The sequence below is a fragment of the Montipora capricornis genome, unplaced genomic scaffold (assembly GCF_036669925.1).
Source record: "Montipora capricornis isolate CH-2021 unplaced genomic scaffold, ASM3666992v2 scaffold_486, whole genome shotgun sequence".
Taxonomy (NCBI): Eukaryota; Metazoa; Cnidaria; class Anthozoa; order Scleractinia; family Acroporidae; genus Montipora; species Montipora capricornis.
The window spans coordinates 45,927-72,387 of NW_027180223.1; the positions used below are offsets into that span (position 1 = coordinate 45,927).

General features: G+C 48.7%; 20 non-coding genes across 20 annotated transcripts; 7 read left to right on the plus strand and 13 right to left on the minus strand.

Annotated features, from left to right (window-relative positions):
* Positions 1 to 180: 180 nt before the first annotated feature.
* Positions 181 to 345, minus strand: LOC138036425 (U1 spliceosomal RNA). Its single transcript, XR_011129858.1, has one exon. It is a non-coding gene; the product is annotated as a U1 spliceosomal RNA (small nuclear RNA).
* A 194-nt stretch (positions 346 to 539) lies between these two features.
* On the minus strand, positions 540 to 731 carry LOC138036441 (U2 spliceosomal RNA). The gene has a single exon (XR_011129873.1). It is a non-coding gene; the product is annotated as a U2 spliceosomal RNA (small nuclear RNA).
* A 269-nt stretch (positions 732 to 1,000) lies between these two features.
* LOC138036459 (5S ribosomal RNA) lies at positions 1,001 to 1,119 on the plus strand. Its single transcript, XR_011129890.1, has one exon. It is a non-coding gene; the product is annotated as a 5S ribosomal RNA (ribosomal RNA).
* A 977-nt stretch (positions 1,120 to 2,096) lies between these two features.
* Positions 2,097 to 2,260, minus strand: LOC138036506 (U1 spliceosomal RNA). The gene has a single exon (XR_011129934.1). It is a non-coding gene; the product is annotated as a U1 spliceosomal RNA (small nuclear RNA).
* A 196-nt stretch (positions 2,261 to 2,456) lies between these two features.
* LOC138036457 (U2 spliceosomal RNA) lies at positions 2,457 to 2,649 on the minus strand. Its single transcript, XR_011129888.1, has one exon. It is a non-coding gene; the product is annotated as a U2 spliceosomal RNA (small nuclear RNA).
* Positions 2,650 to 2,917: 268 nt separating this feature from the next.
* On the plus strand, positions 2,918 to 3,036 carry LOC138036466 (5S ribosomal RNA). The gene has a single exon (XR_011129895.1). It is a non-coding gene; the product is annotated as a 5S ribosomal RNA (ribosomal RNA).
* Positions 3,037 to 4,012: 976 nt separating this feature from the next.
* On the minus strand, positions 4,013 to 4,176 carry LOC138036423 (U1 spliceosomal RNA). The gene has a single exon (XR_011129856.1). It is a non-coding gene; the product is annotated as a U1 spliceosomal RNA (small nuclear RNA).
* A 1,650-nt stretch (positions 4,177 to 5,826) lies between these two features.
* On the minus strand, positions 5,827 to 6,019 carry LOC138036446 (U2 spliceosomal RNA). The gene has a single exon (XR_011129877.1). It is a non-coding gene; the product is annotated as a U2 spliceosomal RNA (small nuclear RNA).
* Positions 6,020 to 6,286: 267 nt separating this feature from the next.
* Positions 6,287 to 6,406, plus strand: LOC138036489 (5S ribosomal RNA). The gene has a single exon (XR_011129918.1). It is a non-coding gene; the product is annotated as a 5S ribosomal RNA (ribosomal RNA).
* A 979-nt stretch (positions 6,407 to 7,385) lies between these two features.
* LOC138036433 (U1 spliceosomal RNA) lies at positions 7,386 to 7,551 on the minus strand. Its single transcript, XR_011129865.1, has one exon. It is a non-coding gene; the product is annotated as a U1 spliceosomal RNA (small nuclear RNA).
* A 4,651-nt stretch (positions 7,552 to 12,202) lies between these two features.
* Positions 12,203 to 12,321, plus strand: LOC138036467 (5S ribosomal RNA). Its single transcript, XR_011129896.1, has one exon. It is a non-coding gene; the product is annotated as a 5S ribosomal RNA (ribosomal RNA).
* Positions 12,322 to 13,297: 976 nt separating this feature from the next.
* LOC138036507 (U1 spliceosomal RNA) lies at positions 13,298 to 13,461 on the minus strand. Its single transcript, XR_011129935.1, has one exon. It is a non-coding gene; the product is annotated as a U1 spliceosomal RNA (small nuclear RNA).
* Positions 13,462 to 13,655: 194 nt separating this feature from the next.
* LOC138036454 (U2 spliceosomal RNA) lies at positions 13,656 to 13,848 on the minus strand. The gene has a single exon (XR_011129885.1). It is a non-coding gene; the product is annotated as a U2 spliceosomal RNA (small nuclear RNA).
* A 267-nt stretch (positions 13,849 to 14,115) lies between these two features.
* LOC138036481 (5S ribosomal RNA) lies at positions 14,116 to 14,235 on the plus strand. Its single transcript, XR_011129910.1, has one exon. It is a non-coding gene; the product is annotated as a 5S ribosomal RNA (ribosomal RNA).
* A 978-nt stretch (positions 14,236 to 15,213) lies between these two features.
* Positions 15,214 to 15,381, minus strand: LOC138036430 (U1 spliceosomal RNA). The gene has a single exon (XR_011129862.1). It is a non-coding gene; the product is annotated as a U1 spliceosomal RNA (small nuclear RNA).
* A 4,710-nt stretch (positions 15,382 to 20,091) lies between these two features.
* LOC138036468 (5S ribosomal RNA) lies at positions 20,092 to 20,210 on the plus strand. The gene has a single exon (XR_011129897.1). It is a non-coding gene; the product is annotated as a 5S ribosomal RNA (ribosomal RNA).
* Positions 20,211 to 21,186: 976 nt separating this feature from the next.
* On the minus strand, positions 21,187 to 21,350 carry LOC138036509 (U1 spliceosomal RNA). The gene has a single exon (XR_011129936.1). It is a non-coding gene; the product is annotated as a U1 spliceosomal RNA (small nuclear RNA).
* A 194-nt stretch (positions 21,351 to 21,544) lies between these two features.
* On the minus strand, positions 21,545 to 21,737 carry LOC138036455 (U2 spliceosomal RNA). The gene has a single exon (XR_011129886.1). It is a non-coding gene; the product is annotated as a U2 spliceosomal RNA (small nuclear RNA).
* A 267-nt stretch (positions 21,738 to 22,004) lies between these two features.
* LOC138036482 (5S ribosomal RNA) lies at positions 22,005 to 22,124 on the plus strand. The gene has a single exon (XR_011129911.1). It is a non-coding gene; the product is annotated as a 5S ribosomal RNA (ribosomal RNA).
* A 978-nt stretch (positions 22,125 to 23,102) lies between these two features.
* On the minus strand, positions 23,103 to 23,270 carry LOC138036431 (U1 spliceosomal RNA). The gene has a single exon (XR_011129863.1). It is a non-coding gene; the product is annotated as a U1 spliceosomal RNA (small nuclear RNA).
* Between the last annotated feature and the right edge of the window lie 3,191 nt (positions 23,271 to 26,461).

Sequence of the window (26,461 nt, forward strand, 5' to 3'; positions counted from 1 at the left end):
AAATCACAGTTTTTCAGTGCACCAAGTACGGAACATTCACCTACAATTTCAGCAGTGGACTTCACAAATACAACTCACCTTCTTTAGTCCTTACACCGCCACCGCATCTCCTTCCCTGCCCTGCCTGAAACGTTACCAACAAACCTTCCCATTAGCCAACTTTGCCACCGGGGTTTGGTGCGGGGACTAGCGCGAACGCAGGTCCCCACTACCAGAAATTATACGCTCGAGTTACCCACATTTGGGGTAATCGCAAGGGTCAACCCAATCGAAGTGCAATGAAAGAGCCTCACCTTGAGAGGACTGCCTCCCCTGATCACAGTGCCTCCCGCGTCAGGTAAGTATGCCTTTTCAGCCTCTCCGGGACCGCAAAACGCAACTTGTCTGCGCATACCATGTGGTAATGGGGGTCACGTGCTCCTCGTCCTGTCGTGTCGTGCTGTCCACTCGCTGCTATGCTACCTAGAAAAGAGAAGAGAATGTGAAGGTTGGTTGCTTGGTCACTTTTTCTGCTTTCACTTGATTATTTCTTCCCCAGAGGGAAGTGGGCCACGCTCGGAGGTAGTGCTATACCGAGGCAACCCGTGGCCGGGACGAGGCAAGCCTCTTTTCCACGGCCCAGTTCCAAAAATCAGTTTAATATATGAGCTGCTCGATGAGCAGCGTATCAGATATTAAGCTGATAAGAACAGATACTACACTTGATCTTAGCCAAAAGGCCGAGAAGCGATGCCCGTAAATGCTCACGGCGGACAAGGTGCTCCCAGTCTCATGGCCACGAGATATGGTGGTCCGATTACAATCCGTGCCAAGGAAGGAATGCCCAAAGCCAACTTGAAAGCGAGGCGCACACAACGATCGCTCTTGTACAGTGGGCAGCAGCACCAGCATTGCATGGCACTTGCGTTGACGGCAAGAGGACAAATGCACATTGTGCTTGCTCTGACCTCGTTTTCATTTTCCCTTATAACAAAGTTAATTTTCACCGGGCAAATTACTTGTCTACGACCATACCACAGGGAAAACACCGGTTCTCGTCCGATCACCGAAGTTAAGCCCTGTCGGGCGGGGTTAGTACTTGGATGGGAGACCGCCTGGGAATACCCCGTGTTGTAGGCTTCCCTTTTTCCTTCTGTACACTTGATTATCTCAAAAAATCTCAGTTTCTTTCAATGAAAGAACATTCCAAACCAGGTTTTTTGAACACAAACATGCCAACGATATGTCAAAGATGAGACATACAACAAAAACAAAATAGTTCACACGAGAAAAGTGGAACTTGTATTCCCAAGGAGCGCGTGCGCGCGAGATCTTATCCATCCAACGTTATGACATGAAACGTATCTTTTCGTGTGAGCAAAGAACAGGATACGACAAGTAAAAAATGCATGCACTGTTATGCATTAGATGGAAGTTAACCTAGCCCGGATGATATGTATACAACGAAGGCTACAACACTACAACATTGATCTTGCGAAAACGTGACTTACGTGACGTAGCGCACTTCAAAGTGTTACTGTTCCCTGCTCAACACGGACAGTACGTATTCAAAGGGCCGATAAGACACTATCCTGACCATGAAAGATTTACTTTTTATGATAACAATCCAATTAACTGATAACATAGAGAAACCACAAAGTGTTGGCCACAGAAATGTAACGCCAACTGATCTGGCGGGTCCTCAGTTACTCAATGCAAAACGGGCTCTCCAGAACGCAACATAACACAACGCAAAAGAAATCTATCGCGATGGAGCAGTACAAACACACATCCACTTACGTTTTCGAAACGATGCACGAGGATAAGAGCTCGACCCGCTGGCATTTTCTTGTCTCACTCGTCTATCGATGGAAATCGATGCGGCTGAAATAAACACGCCGTCTCTCCTCTCTGTACGGCCAAGAATGAAAGAGAATAAAATCACAGTTTTCAGTGCACCAAGTACGGAACATTCACCTACAATTTCAGCAGTGGACTTCACAAATACAACTCACCTTCCTTAGTCCTTACACCGCCACCGCATCTCCTTCCCTGCCCTGCCTGAAACGTTACCAACAAACCTTCCCATTAGCCAACTTTGCCACCGGGGTTTGGTGCGGGGACTAGCGCGAACGCAGGTCCCCACTACCAGAAATTATACGCTCGAGTTACCCACATTTGGGGTAATCGCAAGGGTCAACCCAATCGAAGTGCAATGAAAGAGCCTCACCTTGAGAGGACTGCCTCCCTGATCACAGTGCCTCCCGCGTCAGGTAAGTATGCCTTTTCAGCTCTCCGGGACCGCAAAACGCAACTTGTCTGCGCATACCATGTGGTAATGGGGGTCACGTGCTCCTCGTCCTGTCGTGTGTCGTGCTGTCCACTCGCTGCTATGCTACCCTAGAAAAGAGAAGAGAATGTGAAGGTTGGTTGCTTGGTCACTTTTTCTGCTTTCACTTGATTATTTCTTCCCCAGAGGGAAGTGGGCCCACGCTCGGAGGTAGTGCTATACCGAGGCAACCCGTGGCCGGGACGAGGCAAGCCTCTTTTCCACGGCCCAGTTCCAAAAATCAGTTTAATATATGAGCTGCTCGATGAGCAGCGTATCAGATATTAAGCTGATAAGAACAGATACTACACTTGATCTTAGCCAAAAGGCCGAGAAGCCGATGCCCGTAAATGCTCACGGCGGACAAGGTGCTCCCAGTCTCATGGCCACGAGATATGGTGGTCCGATTACAATCCGTGCCAAGGAAGGAATGCCCAAAGCCAACCTGAAAGCGAGGCGCACACAACGATCGCTCTTGTACAGTGGGCAGCAGCACCAGCATTGCATGGCACTTGCGTTGACGGCAAGAGGACAAATGCACATTGTGCTTGCTCTGACCTCGTTTTCATTTTCCCTTATAACAAAGTTAATTTTCACGGCAAATTACTTGTCTACGACCATACCACAGGGAAAACACCGGTTCTCGTCCGATCACCGAAGTTAAGCCCTGTCGGGCGGGGTTAGTACTTGGATGGGAGACCGCCTGGGAATACCCCGTGTTGTAGGCTTCCCTTTTTCCTTCTGTACACTTGATTATCTCAAAAAATCTCAGTTTCTTTCAATGAAAGAACATTCCAAACCAGGTTTTTTGAACACAACATGCCAACGATATGTCAAAGATGAGACATACGACAAAAACAAAATAGTTCACACGAGAAAGTGGAACTTGTATTCCCAAGGGAGCGCGTGCGCGCGAGATCTTATCAATCCAACGTTTATGACATGAAACGTATCTTTTCGTGTGAGCAAAGAACAGGATACGACAAGTAAAAAATGCATGCACTGTTATGCATTAGATGGAAGTTAACCTAGCCCGGATGATATGTATACAACGAAGGCTACAACACTACAACATTGATCTTGCGAAAACGTGACTTACGTGACGTAGCGCACTTCAAAGTCTTACTGTTCCCTGCTCAACACGGACAGTACGTATTCAAAGGGCCGATAAGACACTATCCTGACCATGAAAGATTTACTTTTTATGATAACAATCCAATTAACTGATAACATAGAGAAACCACAAAGTGTTGGCCACAGAAATGTAACGCCAACTGATCTGGCGGGTCCTCAGTTACTCAATGCAAAACGGGCTCTCCAGAACGCAACATAACACAACGCAAAAGAAATCTATCGCGATGGAGCAGTACAAACACACATCCACTTACGTTTTCGAAACGATGCACGAGGATAAGAGCTCGACCCGCTGGCATTTTCTTGTCTCACTCGTCTATCGATGGAAATCGATGCGGCTGAAATAAACACGTCGTCTCCCTCTCTGTACGGCCAAGAATGAGAGAAATGAAATCACAGTTTTTCAGTGCACCAAGTACGGAACATTCACCTACAATTTCAGCAGTGGACTTCACAAATACAACTCACCTTCCTTAGTCCTTACACCGCCACCGCATCTCCTTCCCTGCCCTGCCTGAAACGTTACCAACAAACCTTCCCATTAGCCAACTTTGCCACCGGGGTTTGGTGCGGGGACTAGCGCGAACGCAGGTCCCCACTACCAGAAATTATACGCTCGAGTTACCCACATTTGGGGTAATCGCAAGGGTCAACCCAATCGAAGTGCAATGAAAGAGCCTCACCTTGAGAGGACTGCCTCCCTGATCACAGTGCCTCCCGCGTCAGGTAAGTTTTTTTTTTGTTTTTTGGCGGTAGCATGGGCGAGAGTGCAATGCCCATGCGCCATAAAAGACAGCCACGGACAAAGTGAAATGTCCGTGCCACCAAAACGGGGGAGCACCAGCTCGCCAAACTCGCTGGGGAATCGAACCCCACCCCTCTTAAAAATTCTTAACAGACATACACAGGAACACGAGACAGACTAACGAAAAATACCGGCAACGACATGATCAACTTCATCACTGGACACAGACAACTTGTGAGACTTGGCTAGACTTTTGACGAGTTTAAGGACAGTAGACTGATCAGATCCTGGTTTCATTCTTGACAAGGTGAGACGGGTTAACCTTTTAACATCGGACAGGGTCGAAAGTAGAGACGATACTGAATGGGCTGGAGACTCAGGAACTTCATCAGGAACTGGCGGGACGGACATGACGATCTCTCCTTCTTCGACATCAGCAGACACTTCAACATTGGTAGACACTGACGAGACAGACGAGACAGGGCTGCTAACAGAAAAAGACGAAATGGTTGCAGAGGAATCAGACGAGACGGATGGCACAAGGACAGGGAACGAAACAGGAGAACTGGCAGGAACACTGACAGGAACACTGACGGGAGCAGGAGACGAGACTGGGGCACTGACTGAGACGGTGGAAACAGGAACAAATTCAATTTGAGTGACCGGCGGAGCAGGAACAGTAGGGACAGGAACGGACGAAGGAACTGGAAGACTGGGACGAGGCGGGCCCCAGGCCTGCTTACAATCCCGGGCCCTGTGACCTGGCTGTTTACAGCGCAGGCACCGACCCGAAAAAGGGCAGGCCCGAGGCAGATGACCACCTTCATGACAAATAGGACAGATGACAGGTTGGCCTGCATACCACACACGAACGGGAAAATCAGAAACACTCAGCGTAGACGGGATGGACTGGACAGACTCCTTGAAAGACATAAGAACAAGACGAGTACCATTTGCCACGGACGGGAAATCACGAAAGTAACACGGACGAATAGAGTGGACAACGCCAAAGGACTGGAATACATCTTGTACATTGACATCAGGGACTTCAAAAGGTAAGTCACGCACATAAACAGAACGGATGACAGCGTCGGGAACAGTAACAGGAACGGATACACCGCCGAGCAGAAACGAGGACTCCCGAAGGAGCTCGTTCCTGTATTCGGCACACTTGAGCGTAACACGCACACGGCCACTCCTCAGAAACTGAACGGCTGACACTTTATCTGACTGGAGGGCTTGCAACAACTGTGGGAGCATCTGGGTGGAACTGGTGATACGGTACACATTTGGCGGGAAGTGGAACACCACACTCATCGGCAACTCCATACCACTGACAGGAACGGCAGGAACAGCTGGAACGACTGCCAAGCCCAAAAAGAGCTTTTAAACGGCAGAGACACTTACCGACGTTAACAACTCAATGAAAAGCGTCAGGTAAGTATGCCTTTTCAGCCTCTCCGGGACCGCAAAACGCAACTTGTCTGCGCATACCATGTGGTAATGGAGGTCACGTGCTCCTCGTCCTGTCGTGTCGTGCTGTCCACTCGCTGCTATGCTACCTAGAAAAGAGAAGAGAATGTGAAGGTTGGTTGCTTGGTCACTTTTTCTGCTTTCACTTGATTATTTCTTCCCCAGAGGGAAGTGGGCCACGCTCGGAGGTAGTGCTATACCGAGGCAACCCGTGGCCGGGACGAGGCAAGCCTCTTTTCCACGGCCCAGTTCCAAAAATCAGTTTAATATATGAGCTGCTCGATGAGCAGCCGTATCAGATATTAAGCTGATAAGAACAGATACTACACTTGATCTTAGCCAAAAGGCCGAGAAGCGATGCCCGTAAATGCTCACGGCGGACAAGGTGCTCCCAGTCTCATGGCCACGAGATATGGTGGTCCGATTACAATCCGTGCCAAGGAAGGAATGCCCAAAGCCAACCTGAAAGCGAGGCGCACACAACGATCGCTCTTGTACAGTGGGCAGCAGCACCAGCATTGCATGGCACTTGCGTTGACGGCAAGAGGACAAATGCACATTGTGCTTGCTCTGACCTCGTTTTCATTTTCCCTTATAACAAAGTTAATTTTCACGGCAAATTACTTGTCTACGACCCATACCACAGGGGAAAACACCGGTTCTCGTCCGATCACCGAAGTTAAGCCCTGTCGGGCGGGTTAGTACTTGGATGGGAGACCGCCTGGGAATACCCCGTGTTGTAGGCTTCCCTTTTTCCTTCTGTACACTTGATTATCTCAAAAAATCTCAGTTTCTTTCAATGAAAGAACATTCCAAACCAGGTTTTTTGAACACAACATGCCAACGATATGTCAAAGAATGAGACATACGACAAAAACAAAATAGTTCACACGAGAAAGTGGAACTTGTATTCCCAAGGGAGCGCGTGCGCGCGAGATCTTATCAATCCAACGTTTATGACATGAAACGTATCTTTTCGTGTGAGCAAAGAACAGGATACGACAAGTAAAAAATGCATGCACTGTTATGCATTAGATGGAAGTTAACCTAGCCCGGATGATATGTATACAACGAAGGCTACAACACTACAACATTGATCTTGCGAAAACGTGACTTACGTGACGTAGCGCACTTCAAAGTCTTACTGTTCCCTGCTCAACACGGACAGTACGTATTCAAAGGGCCGATAAGACACTATCCTGACCATGAAAGATTTACTTTTTATGATAACAATCCAATTAACTGATAACATAGAGAAACCACAAAGTGTTGGCCACAGAAATGTAACGCCAACTGATCTGGCGGGTCTCAGTTACAATGCAATGCAAACGGGCTCTCCAGAACGCAACATAACACAACGCAAAAGAAATCTATCGCGATGGAGCAGTACAAACACACATCCACTTACGTTTTCGAAACGATGCACGAGGATAAGAGCTCGACCCGCTGGCATTTTCTTGTCTCACTCGTCTATCGATGGAAATCGATGCGGCTGAAATAAACACGTCGTCTCCCTCTCTGTACGGCAAGAATGAGAGAAATGAAATCACAGTTTTTTCAGTGCACCAAGTACGGAACATTCACCTACAATTTCAGCAGTGGACTTCACAAATACAACCTCACCTTCCTTAGTCCTTACACCGCCACCGCATCTCCTTCCCTGCCCTGCCTGAAACGTTACCAACAAACCTTCCCATTAGCCAACTTTGCCACCGGGGTTTGGTGCGGGGACTAGCGCGCGAACGCAGGTCCCCACTACCAGAAATATACGCTCGAGTTACCCACATTTGGGGTAATCGCAAGGGTCAACCCAATCGAAGTGCAATGAAAGAGCCTCACCTTGAGAGGACTGCCTCCCTGATCAACAGTGCCTCCCGCGTCAGGTAAGTTTTTTTTATGTTTAAGGCGAATGGCAGCCCCCCGGTAGGGTGAGTGCAATGGCTGCCAGACATTCAGACTCATCCATCAACAACAATGGTTCGCCTCAAACGGGGGTGCACCAGCACGTCAAACGTCACCGGGGAATCGAACCCCGCCCCTACAAACAAAAAACAAAAACAAACTAACGAAGAAAAGCATTCACGAGACGCCTCGTCCGACTTACACTCGAGAATGGCATTTCCACATCAAACAAACAAACAAGCAAACCAACAGGACGAAGGACTACAGGACAAAACAAAAACAACCGAACTGTGCAGCGGCGAATGGCAGACCTGACAAGGACGCCAGTCAGAAAGACTCATCCTACAGGAGTAGGTACGCCGCGAGACAGCAACAGCTTGGGCGACAATGGGACTAGAACTGGGACAGAGAAAAACGACCATTGCAAACAGAGCCGATAATGCCAGACGCACCCCCCACTGACGATGAAAATAACGTAGACGACGGGGGGACTTGAAACGCTTAAAAAGGAGAGGTAGATTGAACTTGACACGAGAGCGGACCTTTGCGATGACATCGAGAGCACCGGGCGGCACATTACGGAAACGAAAGTCATTCCGAGCGAGCCAGATAAAATACTTACAGACACCTAGGATGTACACGAAAACACGAGGAACTCGACGGATCTCAGCCGGGTCAAAACCAAACAAACAGCACGTGACGGCAAACCAAAGAAGGGGACGAAGACGAAAAAAACCAAACAATAGAGACTGTAACCATGAAAGAACACTATGAGCAAGAGGGCAGGAGAAAAACAAGTGAGAAGGACATTCAGAGGCAAGACGGCAAAAGCAAGAAGGGTCGACCGAGTACCCAAAACCGACAAGGCGATCGGCAGTGTACAACACGCCATGGGCGACCTTCCAGTTGAGATCGATCACTGGGCGGTCAAGATTGAAGAAGAACAATTGGGACCAGGTCGAAGGCCAGTAGAGAGAGCCATACAAAGGGAAAAACTTGTCAACACAATGGGGAGTCGGACGATCCTCAGACAGCAAAAAACAAATAAACAGAATTTGCAGAGATAGAGGAAACAGCAGCAACATGATGAGGGGACAAAGACGCAATGACAAGGGGAGGAACGCCGACGGGAAAAGGAACCACCAACCAAACGCCAAGCAGACAGAAGAGCAGAGTAAAACGGGGGGAGGGACTTGGAGGAAAAGGCCTCAGGACGGGACAGAACATCAAGAGCAGGGACACCAAAACGAGAATCACACCAAAAGGAAAAGAAATGGACCCAACTACTCGGAGAAACACAGTGAAACGCCGAACCCACTGGACAAGAAGCGCAGAACCTTAAGACGAAGATCAATGACAGAAAAACCACCAGCAGATGTAGGCTGAACAACAACAGCACGAGAAACCAGATCGCGTTTGCCCTTCCAAAAAAAACCCAAAAACCAATTACAAAGCTCGGAAGAAACCCAAGGGGGGACATGAATTAGGGAGGCAATGTACCAAACCCTAGAAAGGGCCAAGGCGTTGATGACGAGAGCTCTCCCGCCGTAGGACAGGGAGCGTTGCCTCCAAGAAGCCAGCACATTCTCCACGGCATCAATCCTAGGACGCCAGTTCACTTCCTCCAAATTTCCCAGGCCCAATAAAGACGCCCAGCACTTTGATCTTGGCCGAGGTCCAGTCCAGGGTGACAGGGGGGTCAGGTCCTCCTGCCAGACCACGAACCGAGCCACAATCCCTTGGATTTGGACTGATTAAGCTTAGCACCAGAACCCCTTTCAAAAGAGCATAAACTTCAAAAATAGCAGCAATGGCAATATCAGACGTGACAATGAGAGAGGTGTCATCGGCGTACTGCGAGATCGGAGACAGGGCCCGCGGGGCCCCGGGGACAGAAAGACCAATGATACGTGGATTGGCACGAATGTTAACAGCAAGCACTTCAGAAACTAGAACATACAATAATGGAGACAAAGGACAGCCCTGACGCACGCCACGAGACAAAGGAAAAAACCGAGACAGATAACCATTAACAACTACAGAGCTTTGGACAGCAGAATAGAACAGAACAACCCAACGGACAAAAGATGGGCCAAAACCCATCCTCGACAAAGTAGCACACATAAATGACCAATCCACTCTATCAAAGGCCTTTTCCTGGTCTAAGGAGAGAACGGCAACCGGGATGTCAGATTCCGTGGCAAAGGCAACCACATCACGCAAAAGAGCAACATTCTCGCCAATAAACCTGCCAGGAACACCGCAGGTCTGATCCTCACTAACAACCAGATGGATAACTTTGAGAAGGCGCCCAGCAATAACACGAGAAGCAAGCTTATAGTCGACGTTGAGAAGGGAGATGGGCGCCAGTTACGAGCGTCCAACCGATCTCCCTTCTTAAAGATTAAGGATATGAGACCCCGCCGTTGAGACAAAGACATAGAACCAGACAGATAACACGAATTCAAGACCTCCACTAAATCAGACCCAAGGACGTCCCAGAATTTCAAGTAAAACTCCATGGGGAGGCCATCGGACCCCGGGCTTTACGACGAGCCATGCCAACAAGGGCACGATGACACTCCTCAAGAGTCAGAAAAAGCCCTCACAAAGATCAGCTTGGGCAGATGAAAGGACCGAGGACACATTACTGAGAAGAATATCTTGAGCGGCGGAATCCGTAGGACAGGCAGTAAAAAGAGAGGAGTAGAAAGTGGCGAACGAAGAAACACAGATCAGAAGGTGTTGAAACAATGGACCCATCAGGGTTCCGAAGCGCAGAAACCCACCGGTCAGCAGACCGTTTCTTCTCTAAACGAAAAAAGTACGCCGATGAGACTTCGCCCTCCTCAACCCATCGGACACGTGACCGTACTTGGGCACCTTGAGCAGCCCTGATGTCATAGGCGGAAAGCTGTTCAAGGGTGGATCGATAAACACCTAAAACAGACAGGCAACCAGCATCAAGCCGTGCCTTGAGGTGTGCCGCCAACCTAGCCAACAAATCGCGTGACCAAGATTCTTTCTGCGACCGGCGCACACAGTAAGATACCGTAATGCCCTTGATCTTTGCTTTACCGGAATCCCACCACTTGGAAAGAGAGGAAAAACAGAGCTTACAGTCCTTCCAATCGGCCCAAAAGTCAGAAATAAGGCGACAGTACTCCTCCTCCTCCAGGACTGAGGTATTAAGCTTCCAAAGCCCCGGACCAGGAGGAATAACGTCAGGAACAGTAAGAGAGCAGGACACAGCACAATGGTCTGAAAACGGACACGGAAGAATTTCACAAACAGAGACAGACGCAACCCAGACATAAGGGCACCCAATTAGATCTATACGGGAGGAGATAGAGCCATCCGCCTTAGTCCAGGTAAAGGCGGAGGAAGACGGATGGAGGTATCTCCAAATATCAATACAACAGACATCGTCAAAAAGACGACCAAGGGCAACAACACTCTCACGCGAGGTATCACCGACCACGGAGCCCACACGGTCAGCAGCGCGATCAAAGACGGTATTAAAATCGCCGGCGAGGAGGGTGGGGAACTGAAGGGTCTAATCGGGAAGAGACCCCGTCCAGGAAGGCATCACGATCAGGGTTACGATTGGGAGCATAAATGCAAGCAACCCTGAACACAGCGCCACGCAAAGAAAACTCACATAACAAAAACCGACCACAACTATCAGAGGAAGATTTAACAAGGGACAACACTGGACGAAACAAAACAATACAACCACAAGACTTATTAGAGCCGGGAGACACCACAACGGAAGACCAGATGACTGGAACCAGGACTGACACTCACTGAGGGAGATGCAGTGGGCCTCTTGGAGGCACACTACATCAGGAACAACAGGCAAGGAATGAAGCCACTGTACAAACCCAGCTCGCTTAGACTGGTCTCGCAGACCGTTGACGTTAATTGAGACAACTGACAGAGCCATAATGGAGTACAGTAAAAGAGTAACTATGTACGTGCTTTGCGTTGGGGGAGGGAAACCGACACATCAGGCAAACCTTCGTGCTTCGCAGACTTGACAGTATCAGCTGAAGCACGAGTCTTCGATTTAGTAGAAGAGGGCGCAGCTCCGCTCTTCTTAGCCACCTTTGTAAGAGCCTTCCGGGAAGGAGTAACAGAAGAGCTATCAGAGGAGGTCTCAACGGAATCACAACCGCGTTTACGAGGAGTGGATACCTCAACCATTTCCACCTCCAAAGGTTCAACAGATTGGGAGGATGGAGGAACACCCGAAGAAACAAGACTGTCGGTACCACCACTAGCAACAGTACCCTTACGACGCACACCTGTATTCTCAGCCACTTTACATAAAGTGCCACCACTTGGTGGTTTTTTAACATTTTGTAATCGATGCCCGTAAATGCTCACGGCGGACAAGGTGCTCCCAGTCTCATGGCCACGAGATATGGTGGTCCGATTACAATCCGTGCCAAGGAAGGAATGCCCAAAGCCAACCTGAAAGCGAGGCGCACACAACGATCGCTCTTGTACAGTGGGCAGCAGCACCAGCATTGCATGGCACTTGCGTTGACGGCAAGAGGACAAATGCACATTGTGCTTGCTCTGACCTCGTTTTCATTTTCCCTTATAACAAAGTTAATTTTCACGGCAAATTACTTGTCTACGACCATACCACAGGGAAAACACCGGTTCTCGTCCGATCACCGAAGTTAAGCCCTGTCGGGCGGGGTTAGTACTTGGATGGGAGACCGCCTGGGAATACCCCGTGTTGTAGGCTTCCCTTTTTCCTTCTGTACACTTGATTATCTCAAAAAATCTCAGTTTCTTTCAATGAAAGAACATTCCAAACCAGGTTTTTTGAACACAACATGCCAACGATATGTCAAAGATGAGACATACGACAAAAACAAAATAGTTCACACGAGAAAGTGGAACTTGTATTCCCAAGGGAGCGCGTGCGCGCGAGACCTTATCAATCCAACGTTTATGACATGAAACGTATCTTTTCGTGTGAGCAAAGAACAGGATACGACAAGTAAAAAATGCATGCACTGTTATGCATTAGATGGAAGTTAACCTAGCCCGGATGATATGTATACAACGAAGGCTACAACACTACAACATTGATCTTGCGAAAACGTGACTTACGTGACGTAGCGCACTTCAAAGTCTTACTGTTCCCTGCTCAACACGGACAGTACGTATTCAAAGGGCCGATAAGACACTATCCTGACCATGAAAGATTTACTTTTTATGATAACAATCCAATTAACTGATAACATAGAGAAACCACAAAGTGTTGGCCACAGAAATGTAACGCCAACTGATCTGGCGGGTCCTCAGTTACTCAATGCAAAACGGGCTCTCCAGAACGCAACATAACACAACGCAAAATAAATCTATCGCGATGGAGCAGTACAAACACACATCCACTTACGTTTTCGAAACGATGCACGAGGATAAGAGCTCGACCCGCTGGCATTTTCTTGTCTCACTCGTCTATCGATGGAAATCGATGCGGCTGAAATAAACACGTCGTCTCCCTCTCTGTACGGCCAAGAATGAGAGAAATGAAATCACAGTTTTTCAGTGCACCAAGTACGGAACATTCACCTACAATTTCAGCAGTGGACTTCACAAATACAACTCACCTTCCTTAGTCCTTACACCGCCACCGCATCTCCTTCCCTGCCCTGCCTGAAACGTTACCAACAAACCTTCCCATTAGCCAACTTTGCCACCGGGGTTTGGTGCGGGGACTAGCGCGAACGCAGGTCCCCACTACCAGAAATTATACGCTCGAGTTACCCACATTTGGGGTAATCGCAAGGGTCAACCCAATCGAAGTGCAATGAAAGAGCCTCACCTTGAGAGGACTGCCTCCCTGATCACAGTGCCTCCCGCGTCAGGTAAGTATGCCTTTTCAGCCTCTCCGGGACCGCAAAACGCAACTTGTCTGCGCATACCATGTGGTAATGGAGGTCACGTGCTCCTCGTCCTGTCGTGTCGTGCTGTCCACTCGCTGCTATGCTACCTAGAAAAGAGAAGAGAATGTGAAGGTTGGTTGCTTGGTCACTTTTTCTGCTTTCACTTGATTATTTCTTCCCCAGAGGGAAGTGGGCCACGCTCGGAGGTAGTGCTATACCGAGGCAACCCGTGGCCGGGACGAGGCAAGCCTCTTTTCCACGGCCCAGTTCCAAAAATCAGTTTAATATATGAGCTGCTCGATGAGCAGCGTATCAGATATTAAGCTGATAAGAACAGATTACTACACTTGATCTTAGCCAAAAGGCCGAGAAGCGATGCCCGTAAATGGCTCACGGCGGACAAGGTGCTCCCAGTCTCATGGCCACGAGATATGGTGGTCCGTTACAATCCGTGCCAAGGAAGGAATGCCCAAAGCCAACCTGAAAGCGAGGCGCACACAACGATCGCTCTTGTACAGTGGGCAGCAGCACCAGCATTGCATGGCACTTGCGTGACGGCAAGAGGACAAATGCACATTGTGCTTGCTCTGACCTCGTTTTCATTTTCCCTTATAACAAAGTTTAATTTTCACGGCAAATTACTTGTCTACGACCATACCACAGGGAAAACACCGGTTCTCGTCCGATCACCGAAGTTAAGCCCTGTCGGGCGGGGTTTAGTACTTGGATGGGAGACCGCCTGGGAATACCCCGTGTTGTAGGCTTCCCTTTTTCTTCTGTACACTTGATTATCTCAAAAAATCTCAGTTTCTTTCAATGAAAGAAAGACACATTCCAAACCAGGTTTTTTGAACACAACATGCCAACGATATGTCAAAGATGAGACATACGACAAAAACAAAATAGTTCACACGAGAAAGTGGAACTTGTATTCCCAAGGGAGCGCGTGCGCGCGAGATCTTATCAATCCAACGTTTATGACATGAAACGTATCTTTTCGTGTGAGCAAAGAACAGGATACGACAAGTAAAAAATGCATGCACTGTTATGCATTAGATGGAAGTTAACCTAGCCCGGATGATATGTATACAACGAAGGCTACAACACTACAACATTGATCTTGCGAAAACGTGACTTACGTGACGTAGCGCACTTCAAAGTCTTACTGTTCCCTGCTCAACACGGACAGTACGTATTCAAAGGGCCGATAAAGACACTATCCTGAACCATGAAAGATTTACTTTTTATGATAACAATCCAATTAACTGATAACATAGAGAAACCACAAAGTGTTGGCACAGAAATGTAACGCCAACTGATCTGGCGGGTCCTCAGTTACTCAATGCAAACGGGGCTCTCCAGAACGCAACATAACACAACGCAAAAGAAATCTATCGCGATGGAGCAGTACAAACACACATCCACTTACGTTTTCGAAACGATGCACGAGGATAAGAGCTCGACCCGCTGGCATTTTCTTGTCTCACTCGTCTATCGATGGAAATCGATGCGGCTGAAATAAACACGTCGTCTCCCTCTCTGTACGGCCAAGAATGAGAGAAATGAAATCACAGTTTTTCAGTGCACCAAGTACGGACATTCACCTACAATTTCAGCAGTGGACTTCACAAATACAACTCACCTTCCTTAGTCCTTACACCGCCACCGCATCTCCTTCCCTGCCCTGCCTGAAACGTTACCAACAAACTTCCCATTAGCCAACTTTGCCACCGGGGTTTGGTGCGGGACTAAGCGCGAACGCAGGTCCCCACTACCAGAAATTATACGCTCGAGTTACCCACATTTGGGGTAATCGCAAGGGTCAACCCCAATCGAAGTGCAATGAAAGAGCCTCACCTTGAGAGGACTGCCTCCCTGATCACCAAGTGCCTCCCGCGTCAGGTAAGTTTTTTTTATGTTTAAGGCGAATGGCAGCCCCCCGGTAGGGTGAGTGCAATGGCTGCCAGACATTCAGACTCATCCATCAACAACAATGGTTCGCCTCAAACGGGGGTGCACCAGCACGTCAAACGTCACCGGGGAATCGAACCCCGCCCCTACAAACAAAAAAAAAAAACAAAACTAACGAAGAAAAGCATTCACGAGACGCCTCGTCCGACTTACACTCGAGAATGGCATTTCCACATCAAACAAACAAACAAGCAAACCAACAGGACGAAGGACTACAGGACAAAACAAAAACAACCGAACTGTGCAGCGGCGAATGGCAGACCTGACAAGGACGCCAGTCAGAAAGACTCATCCTAACAGGAGTAGGTACGCCGCGAGACAGCAACAGCTTGGGGCGACAATGGGACTAGAACTGGGACAGAGAAAAACGACCATTGCAAACAGAGCCGATAATGCCAGACGCACCCCACTGACGATGAAAATAACGTAGACGACGGGGGGACTTGAAACGCTTAAAAAGGAGAGGTAGATTGAACTTGACACGAGAGCGGACCTTTGCGATGACATCGAGAGCACCGGGCGGCACATTACGGAAACGAAAGTCATTCCGAGCGAGCCAGATAAAATACTTACAGACAACCTAGGATGTACACGAAAACACGAGGAACTCGACGGATCTCAGCCGGGTCAAAAACCAAACAGCACGTGACGGCAAACCAAAGAAGGGGACGAAGACGAAAAAACCAAACAATAGAGACTGTAACCATGAAAGAACACTATGAGCAAGAGGGCAGGAGAAAAACAAGTGAGAAGGACATTCAGAGGCAAGACGGCAAAAAGCAAGAAGGGTCGACCGAGTACCCAAAAACCGACAAGGCGATCGGCAGTGTACAACACGCCATGGCGACCTTTCAGTTGAGATCGATCACTGGGCGGTCAAGATTGAAGAAGAACAATTGGGACCAGGTCGAAGGCCAGTAGAGAGTATAGCCATACAAAGGAAAAAACTTGTCAACACAATGGGGAGTCGGACGATCCTCAGACAGCAAAAACAAATAAACAGAATTTGCAGAGATAGAGGAAACAGCAGCAAACATGATGAGGGGACAAAGACGCAATGACAAGGGAGGAACGACGCCGACGGGAAAAGGAACCACCAACCAAACGCCAAGCAGACAGAAGAGCAGAGTAAAACGGGGGGAGGGACTTGGAGGAAAAGGCCTCAGGACGGGACAGAACAACATCAAGAGCAGGGACACCAAAACGAGAATCACACCAAAAGGAAAAGAAATGGACCCAACTACGCGGAGAAAACAGTGAAACGCCGAACCCACTGGACAAGAAGCGCAGAAACCTTAAGACGAAGATCAATGACAGAAAAACCCACCAGCAGATGTAGGCTGAACAACAACAGCACGAGAAACCAGATCGCGTTTGCCCTTCCAAAAAAACCCAAAAACCAATTTACAAAGCTCGGAAGAAACCCAAGGGGGGACATGAATTAGGGAGGCAATGTACCAAAACCCTAGAAAGGGCCAAGGCGTTGATGACGAGAGCTCTCCCGCCGTAGGACAGGGAGCGTTGCCTCCAAGAAGCCAGCACATTCTCCACGGCATCAATCCTAGGACGCCAGTTCACTTCCTCCAAATTCCCAGGCCCAATAAAGACGCCCAGCACTTTGATCTTGGCCGAGGTCCCAGTCCAGGGTGACAGGGGGGTCAGTCCTGCCAGACCACGAACCGAGCCACAATCCCTTGGATTTGGATCCCTGATTAAGCTTAGCACCAGAACCCCTTTCAAAAAGAGCATAAACTTCAAAAATAGCAGCAATGGCAATATCAGACGTGACAATGAGAGAGGTGTCATCGGCGTACTGCGAGATCGGAGACAGGGCCCGCGGGGGCCCGGGGACAGAAAGACCAATGATACGTGGATTGGCACGAATGTTAACAGCAAGCACTTCAGAAACTAGAACATACAATAATGGAGACAAAGGACAGCCCTGACGCACGCCACGAGACAAAGGAAAAAACCGAGACAGATAACCATTAACAACTACAGAGCTTTGGACAGCAGAATAGAACAGAACAACCCAACGGACAAAAGATGGGCCAAAACCCATCCTCGACAAAGTAGCACACATAAATGACCAATCCACTCTATCAAAGGCCTTTTCCTGGTCTAAGGAGAGAACGGCAACGGGATGTCAGATTCCGTGGCAAAGGCAACCACATCACGCAAAAGAGCAACATTCTCGCCAATAAACCTGCCAGGAACACCGCAGGTCTGATCCTCACTAACAAACCAGATGGATAACTTTGAGAAGGCGCCCAGCAATAAACACGAGAAGCAAGCTTATAGTCGACGTTGAGAAGGGAGATGGGGCGCCAGTTACGAGCGTCCAACCGATCTCCCTTCTTAAAGATTAAGGATATGAGACCCCGCCGTTGAGACAAAGACATAGAACCAGACAGATAACACGAATTCAAGACCTCCACTAAATCAGACCCAAGGACGTCCCAGAATTTCAAGTTAAAACTCCATGGGAGAGGCCATCGGACCCCGGGGCTTTACGACGAGCCATGCCAACAAGGGCACGATGACACTCCTCAAGAGTCAGAAAGCCCTCACAAAGATCAGCTTGGGCAGATGAAAGGACGAGGGACACATTACTGAGAAGAATATCTTGAGCGGCGGAATCCGTAGGACAGGCAGTAAAAAAAGAGAGGAGTAGAAAGTGGCGAACGAAGAACACAGATCAGAAGGTGTTGAAACAATGGACCCATCAGGGTTCCGAAGCGCAGAAACCCACCGGTCAGCAGACCGTTTCTTCTCTAAACGAAAAAAGTACGCCGATGAGACTTCGCCCTCCTCAACCCATCGGACACACGTGACCGTACTTGGGCACCTTGAGCAGCCCTGATGTCATAGGCGGAAAGCTGTTCAAGGGTGGATCGATAAACACCTAAAACAGACAGGCAACCAGCATCAAGCCGTGCCTTGAGGTGTGCCGCCAACTAGCCAACAAATCGCGTGACCAAGATTCTTTCTGCGACCGGCGCACACAGTAAGATACCGTAATGCCCTTCGATCTTTGCTTTACCGGAATCCCACCACTTGGAAAGAGAGGAAAAACAGAGCTTACAGTCCTTCCAATCGGCCCAAAAGTCAGAAATAAGGCGACAGACCAGTACTCCTCCTCCTCCAGGACTGAGGTATTAAGCTTCCAAAGCCCCGGACCAGGAGGAATAACGTCAGGAACAGTAAGAGAGCAGGACACAGCACAATGGTCTGAAAACGGACACGGAAGAATTTCACAAACAGAGACAGAGACGCAACCCAGACATAAGGGCACCCAATTAGATCTATACGGGAGGAGATAGAGCCATCCGCCTTAGTCCAGGTAAAGGCGGAGGAAGACGGATGGAGGTATCTCCAAATATCAATACAACAGACATCGTCAAAAAGACGACCAAGGGCAACAACACTCTCACGCGAGGTATCACCGACCACGGAGCCCACACGGTCAGCAGCGCGATCAAAGACGGTATTAAAATCGCCGGCGAGGAGGGTGGGAACTGAAGGGTCTAATCGGGAAGAGACCCCGTCCAGGAAGGCATCACGATCAGGGTTACGATTGGGAGCATAAATGCAAGCAACCCTGAACACAGCGCCACGCAAAGAAAACTCACATAACAAAAACCGACCACAACTATCAGAGGAAGAGATTTAACAAGGGACAACACTGGACGAAAACAAAAACATACAACCACAAGGACTTATTAGAGCCGGAGACACCACAACGGAAAGACCAGATGACTGGAAACCAGGACTGACACTCACTGAGGGAGATGCAGTGGGCCTCTTGGAGGCACACTACATCAGGAAACAACAGGCAAGGAATGAAGCCACTGTACAAACCCAGCTCGCTTAGACTGGTCTCGCAGACCGTTGACGTTAATTGAGACAACTGACAGAGCCATAATGGAGTACAGTAAAAGAGTAACTATGTACGTGCTTTGCGTTGGGGGAGGGAAAACGACACATCAGGCAAACCTTCGTGCTTCGCAGACTTGACAGTATCAGCTGAAGCACGAGTCTTCGATTTAGTAGAAGAGGGCGCAGCTCCGCTCTTCTTAGCCACCTTTGTAAGAGCCTTCCGGGAAGGAGTAACAGAAGAGCTATCAGAGGAGGTTCTCAACGGAATCACAACCGCGTTTACGAGGAGTGGATACCTCAACCATTTCCACCTCCAAAGGTTCAACAGATTGGGAGGATGGAGGAAACACCCGAAGAAACAAGACTGTCGGTACCACCACTAGCAAACAGTACCCCTTACGACGCACACCTGTATTCTCAGCCACTTTACATAAAGTGCCACCACTTGGTGGTTTTTAACATTTTGTAATTTTTTAACAGAATCTCAGTACTTTTGGCACGATGCCCGTAAATGCTCACGGCGGACAAGGTGCTCCCAGTCTCATGGCCACGAGATATGGTGGTCCGATTACAATCCGTGCCAAGGAAGGAATGCCCAAAGCCAACCTGAAAGCGAGGCGCACACAACGATCGCTCTTGTACAGTGGGCAGCAGCACCAGCATTGCATGGCACTTGCGTTGACGGCAAGAGGACAAATGCACATTGTGCTTGCTCTGACCTCGTTTTCATTTTCCCTTATAACAAAGTTAATTTTCACGGCAAATTACTTGTCTACGACCATACCACAGGGAAAACACCGGTTCTCGTCCGATCACCGAAGTTAAGCCCTGTCGGGCGGGGTTAGTACTTGGATGGGAGACCGCCTGGGAATACCCCGTGTTGTAGGCTTCCCTTTTTCCTTCTGTACACTTGATTATCTCAAAAAATCTCAGTTTCTTTCAATGAAAGAACATTCCAAACCAGGTTTTTTGAACACAACATGCCAACGATATGTCAAAGATGAGACATACGACAAAAACAAAATAGTTCACACGAGAAAGTGGAACTTGTATTCCCAAGGGAGCGCGTGCGCGCGAGATCTTATCAATCCAACGTTTATGACATGAAACGTATCTTTTCGTGTGAGCAAAGAACAGGATACGACAAGTAAAAAATGCATGCACTGTTATGCATTAGATGGAAGTTAACCTAGCCCGGATGATATGTATACAACGAAGGCTACAACACTACAACATTGATCTTGCGAAAACGTGACTTACGTGACGTAGCGCACTTCAAAGTCTTACTGTTCCCTGCTCAACACGGACAGTACGTATTCAAAGGGCCGATAAGACACTATCCTGACCATGAAAGATTTACTTTTTATGATAACAATCCAATTAACTGATAACATAGAGAAACCACAAAGTGTTGGCCACAGAAATGTAACGCCAACTGATCTGGCGGGTCCTCAGTTACTCAATGCAAAACGGGCTCTCCAGAACGCAACATAACACAACGCAAAATAAATCTATCGCGATGGAGCAGTACAAACACACATCCACTTACGTTTTCGAAACGATGCACGAGGATAAGAGCTCGACCCGCTGGCATTTTCTTGTCTCACTCGTCTATCGATGGAAATCGATGCGGCTGAAATAAACACGTCGTCTCCCTCTCTGTACGGCCAAGAATGAGAGAAATGAAATCACAGTTTTTCAGTGCACCAAGTACGGAACATTCACCTACAATTTCAGCAGTGGACTTCACAAATACAACTCACCTTCCTTAGTCCTTACACCGCCACCGCATCTCCTTCCCTGCCCTGCCTGAAACGTTACCAACAAACCTTCCCATTAGCCAACTTTGCCACCGGGGTTTGGTGCGGGGACTAGCGCGAACGCAGGTCCCCACTACCAGAAATTATACGCTCGAGTTACCCACATTTGGGGTAATCGCAAGGGTCAACCCAATCGAAGTGCAATGAAAGAGCCTCACCTTGAGAGGACTGCCTCCCTGATCACAGTGCCTCCCGCGTCAGGTAAGTATGCCTTTTCAGCCTCTCCGGGACCGCAAAACGCAACTTGTCTGCGCATACCATGTGGTAATGGAGGTCACGTGCTCCTCGTCCTGTCGTGTCGTGCTGTCCACTCGCTGCTATGCTACCTAGAAAAGAGAAGAGAATGTGAAGGTTGGTTGCTTGGTCACTTTTTCTGCTTTCACTTGATTATTTCTTCCCCAGAGGGAAGTGGGCCACGCTCGGAGGTAGTGCTATACCGAGGCAACCCGTGGCCGGGACGAGGCAAGCCTCTTTTCCACGGCCCAGTTCCAAAAATCAGTTTAATATATGAGCTGCTCGATGAGCAGCGTATCAGATATTAAGCTGATAAGAACAGATTACTACACTTGATCTTAGCCAAAAGGCCGAGAAGCGATGCCCGTAAATGGCTCACGGCGGACAAGGTGCTCCCAGTCTCATGGCCACGAGATATGGTGGTCCGTTACAATCCGTGCCAAGGAAGGAATGCCCAAAGCCAACCTGAAAGCGAGGCGCACACAACGATCGCTCTTGTACAGTGGGCAGCAGCACCAGCATTGCATGGCACTTGCGTGACGGCAAGAGGACAAATGCACATTGTGCTTGCTCTGACCTCGTTTTCATTTTCCCTTATAACAAAGTTTAATTTTCACGGCAAATTACTTGTCTACGACCATACCACAGGGAAAACACCGGTTCTCGTCCGATCACCGAAGTTAAGCCCTGTCGGGCGGGGTTTAGTACTTGGATGGGAGACCGCCTGGGAATACCCCGTGTTGTAGGCTTCCCTTTTTCTTCTGTACACTTGATTATCTCAAAAAATCTCAGTTTCTTTCAATGAAAGAAAGACACATTCCAAACCAGGTTTTTTGAACACAACATGCCAACGATATGTCAAAGATGAGACATACGACAAAAACAAAATAGTTCACACGAGAAAGTGGAACTTGTATTCCCAAGGGAGCGCGTGCGCGCGAGATCTTATCAATCCAACGTTTATGACATGAAACGTATCTTTTCGTGTGAGCAAAGAACAGGATACGACAAGTAAAAAATGCATGCACTGTTATGCATTAGATGGAAGTTAACCTAGCCCGGATGATATGTATACAACGAAGGCTACAACACTACAACATTGATCTTGCGAAAACGTGACTTACGTGACGTAGCGCACTTCAAAGTCTTACTGTTCCCTGCTCAACACGGACAGTACGTATTCAAAGGGCCGATAAAGACACTATCCTGAACCATGAAAGATTTACTTTTTATGATAACAATCCAATTAACTGATAACATAGAGAAACCACAAAGTGTTGGCACAGAAATGTAACGCCAACTGATCTGGCGGGTCCTCAGTTACTCAATGCAAACGGGGCTCTCCAGAACGCAACATAACACAACGCAAAAGAAATCTATCGCGATGGAGCAGTACAAACACACATCCACTTACGTTTTCGAAACGATGCACGAGGATAAGAGCTCGACCCGCTGGCATTTTCTTGTCTCACTCGTCTATCGATGGAAATCGATGCGGCTGAAATAAACACGTCGTCTCCCTCTCTGTACGGCCAAGAATGAGAGAAATGAAATCACAGTTTTTCAGTGCACCAAGTACGGACATTCACCTACAATTTCAGCAGTGGACTTCACAAATACAACTCACCTTCCTTAGTCCTTACACCGCCACCGCATCTCCTTCCCTGCCCTGCCTGAAACGTTACCAACAAACTTCCCATTAGCCAACTTTGCCACCGGGGTTTGGTGCGGGACTAAGCGCGAACGCAGGTCCCCACTACCAGAAATTATACGCTCGAGTTACCCACATTTGGGGTAATCGCAAGGGTCAACCCCAATCGAAGTGCAATGAAAGAGCCTCACCTTGAGAGGACTGCCTCCCTGATCACCAAGTGCCTCCCGCGTCAGGTAAGTTTTTTTTATGTTTAAGGCGAATGGCAGCCCCCCGGTAGGGTGAGTGCAATGGCTGCCAGACATTCAGACTCATCCATCAACAACAATGGTTCGCCTCAAACGGGGGTGCACCAGCACGTCAAACGTCACCGGGGAATCGAACCCCGCCCCTACAAACAAAAAAAAAAAACAAAACTAACGAAGAAAAGCATTCACGAGACGCCTCGTCCGACTTACACTCGAGAATGGCATTTCCACATCAAACAAACAAACAAGCAAACCAACAGGACGAAGGACTACAGGACAAAACAAAAACAACCGAACTGTGCAGCGGCGAATGGCAGACCTGACAAGGACGCCAGTCAGAAAGACTCATCCTAACAGGAGTAGGTACGCCGCGAGACAGCAACAGCTTGGGGCGACAATGGGACTAGAACTGGGACAGAGAAAAACGACCATTGCAAACAGAGCCGATAATGCCAGACGCACCCCACTGACGATGAAAATAACGTAGACGACGGGGGGACTTGAAACGCTTAAAAAGGAGAGGTAGATTGAACTTGACACGAGAGCGGACCTTTGCGATGACATCGAGAGCACCGGGCGGCACATTACGGAAACGAAAGTCATTCCGAGCGAGCCAGATAAAATACTTACAGACAACCTAGGATGTACACGAAAACACGAGGAACTCGACGGATCTCAGCCGGGTCAAAAACCAAACAGCACGTGACGGCAAACCAAAGAAGGGGACGAAGACGAAAAAACCAAACAATAGAGACTGTAACCATGAAAGAACACTATGAGCAAGAGGGCAGGAGAAAAACAAGTGAGAAGGACATTCAGAGGCAAGACGGCAAAAAGCAAGAAGGGTCGACCGAGTACCCAAAAACCGACAAGGCGATCGGCAGTGTACAACACGCCATGGCGACCTTTCAGTTGAGATCGATCACTGGGCGGTCAAGATTGAAGAAGAACAATTGGGACCAGGTCGAAGGCCAGTAGAGAGTATAGCCATACAAAGGAAAAAACTTGTCAACACAATGGGGAGTCGGACGATCCTCAGACAGCAAAAACAAATAAACAGAATTTGCAGAGATAGAGGAAACAGCAGCAAACATGATGAGGGGACAAAGACGCAATGACAAGGGAGGAACGACGCCGACGGGAAAAGGAACCACCAACCAAACGCCAAGCAGACAGAAGAGCAGAGTAAAACGGGGGGAGGGACTTGGAGGAAAAGGCCTCAGGACGGGACAGAACAACATCAAGAGCAGGGACACCAAAACGAGAATCACACCAAAAGGAAAAGAAATGGACCCAACTACGCGGAGAAAACAGTGAAACGCCGAACCCACTGGACAAGAAGCGCAGAAACCTTAAGACGAAGATCAATGACAGAAAAACCCACCAGCAGATGTAGGCTGAACAACAACAGCACGAGAAACCAGATCGCGTTTGCCCTTCCAAAAAAACCCAAAAACCAATTTACAAAGCTCGGAAGAAACCCAAGGGGGGACATGAATTAGGGAGGCAATGTACCAAAACCCTAGAAAGGGCCAAGGCGTTGATGACGAGAGCTCTCCCGCCGTAGGACAGGGAGCGTTGCCTCCAAGAAGCCAGCACATTCTCCACGGCATCAATCCTAGGACGCCAGTTCACTTCCTCCAAATTCCCAGGCCCAATAAAGACGCCCAGCACTTTGATCTTGGCCGAGGTCCCAGTCCAGGGTGACAGGGGGGTCAGTCCTGCCAGACCACGAACCGAGCCACAATCCCTTGGATTTGGATCCCTGATTAAGCTTAGCACCAGAACCCCTTTCAAAAAGAGCATAAACTTCAAAAATAGCAGCAATGGCAATATCAGACGTGACAATGAGAGAGGTGTCATCGGCGTACTGCGAGATCGGAGACAGGGCCCGCGGGGGCCCGGGGACAGAAAGACCAATGATACGTGGATTGGCACGAATGTTAACAGCAAGCACTTCAGAAACTAGAACATACAATAATGGAGACAAAGGACAGCCCTGACGCACGCCACGAGACAAAGGAAAAAACCGAGACAGATAACCATTAACAACTACAGAGCTTTGGACAGCAGAATAGAACAGAACAACCCAACGGACAAAAGATGGGCCAAAACCCATCCTCGACAAAGTAGCACACATAAATGACCAATCCACTCTATCAAAGGCCTTTTCCTGGTCTAAGGAGAGAACGGCAACGGGATGTCAGATTCCGTGGCAAAGGCAACCACATCACGCAAAAGAGCAACATTCTCGCCAATAAACCTGCCAGGAACACCGCAGGTCTGATCCTCACTAACAAACCAGATGGATAACTTTGAGAAGGCGCCCAGCAATAAACACGAGAAGCAAGCTTATAGTCGACGTTGAGAAGGGAGATGGGGCGCCAGTTACGAGCGTCCAACCGATCTCCCTTCTTAAAGATTAAGGATATGAGACCCCGCCGTTGAGACAAAGACATAGAACCAGACAGATAACACGAATTCAAGACCTCCACTAAATCAGACCCAAGGACGTCCCAGAATTTCAAGTTAAAACTCCATGGGAGAGGCCATCGGACCCCGGGGCTTTACGACGAGCCATGCCAACAAGGGCACGATGACACTCCTCAAGAGTCAGAAAGCCCTCACAAAGATCAGCTTGGGCAGATGAAAGGACGAGGGACACATTACTGAGAAGAATATCTTGAGCGGCGGAATCCGTAGGACAGGCAGTAAAAAAAGAGAGGAGTAGAAAGTGGCGAACGAAGAACACAGATCAGAAGGTGTTGAAACAATGGACCCATCAGGGTTCCGAAGCGCAGAAACCCACCGGTCAGCAGACCGTTTCTTCTCTAAACGAAAAAAGTACGCCGATGAGACTTCGCCCTCCTCAACCCATCGGACACACGTGACCGTACTTGGGCACCTTGAGCAGCCCTGATGTCATAGGCGGAAAGCTGTTCAAGGGTGGATCGATAAACACCTAAAACAGACAGGCAACCAGCATCAAGCCGTGCCTTGAGGTGTGCCGCCAACTAGCCAACAAATCGCGTGACCAAGATTCTTTCTGCGACCGGCGCACACAGTAAGATACCGTAATGCCCTTCGATCTTTGCTTTACCGGAATCCCACCACTTGGAAAGAGAGGAAAAACAGAGCTTACAGTCCTTCCAATCGGCCCAAAAGTCAGAAATAAGGCGACAGACCA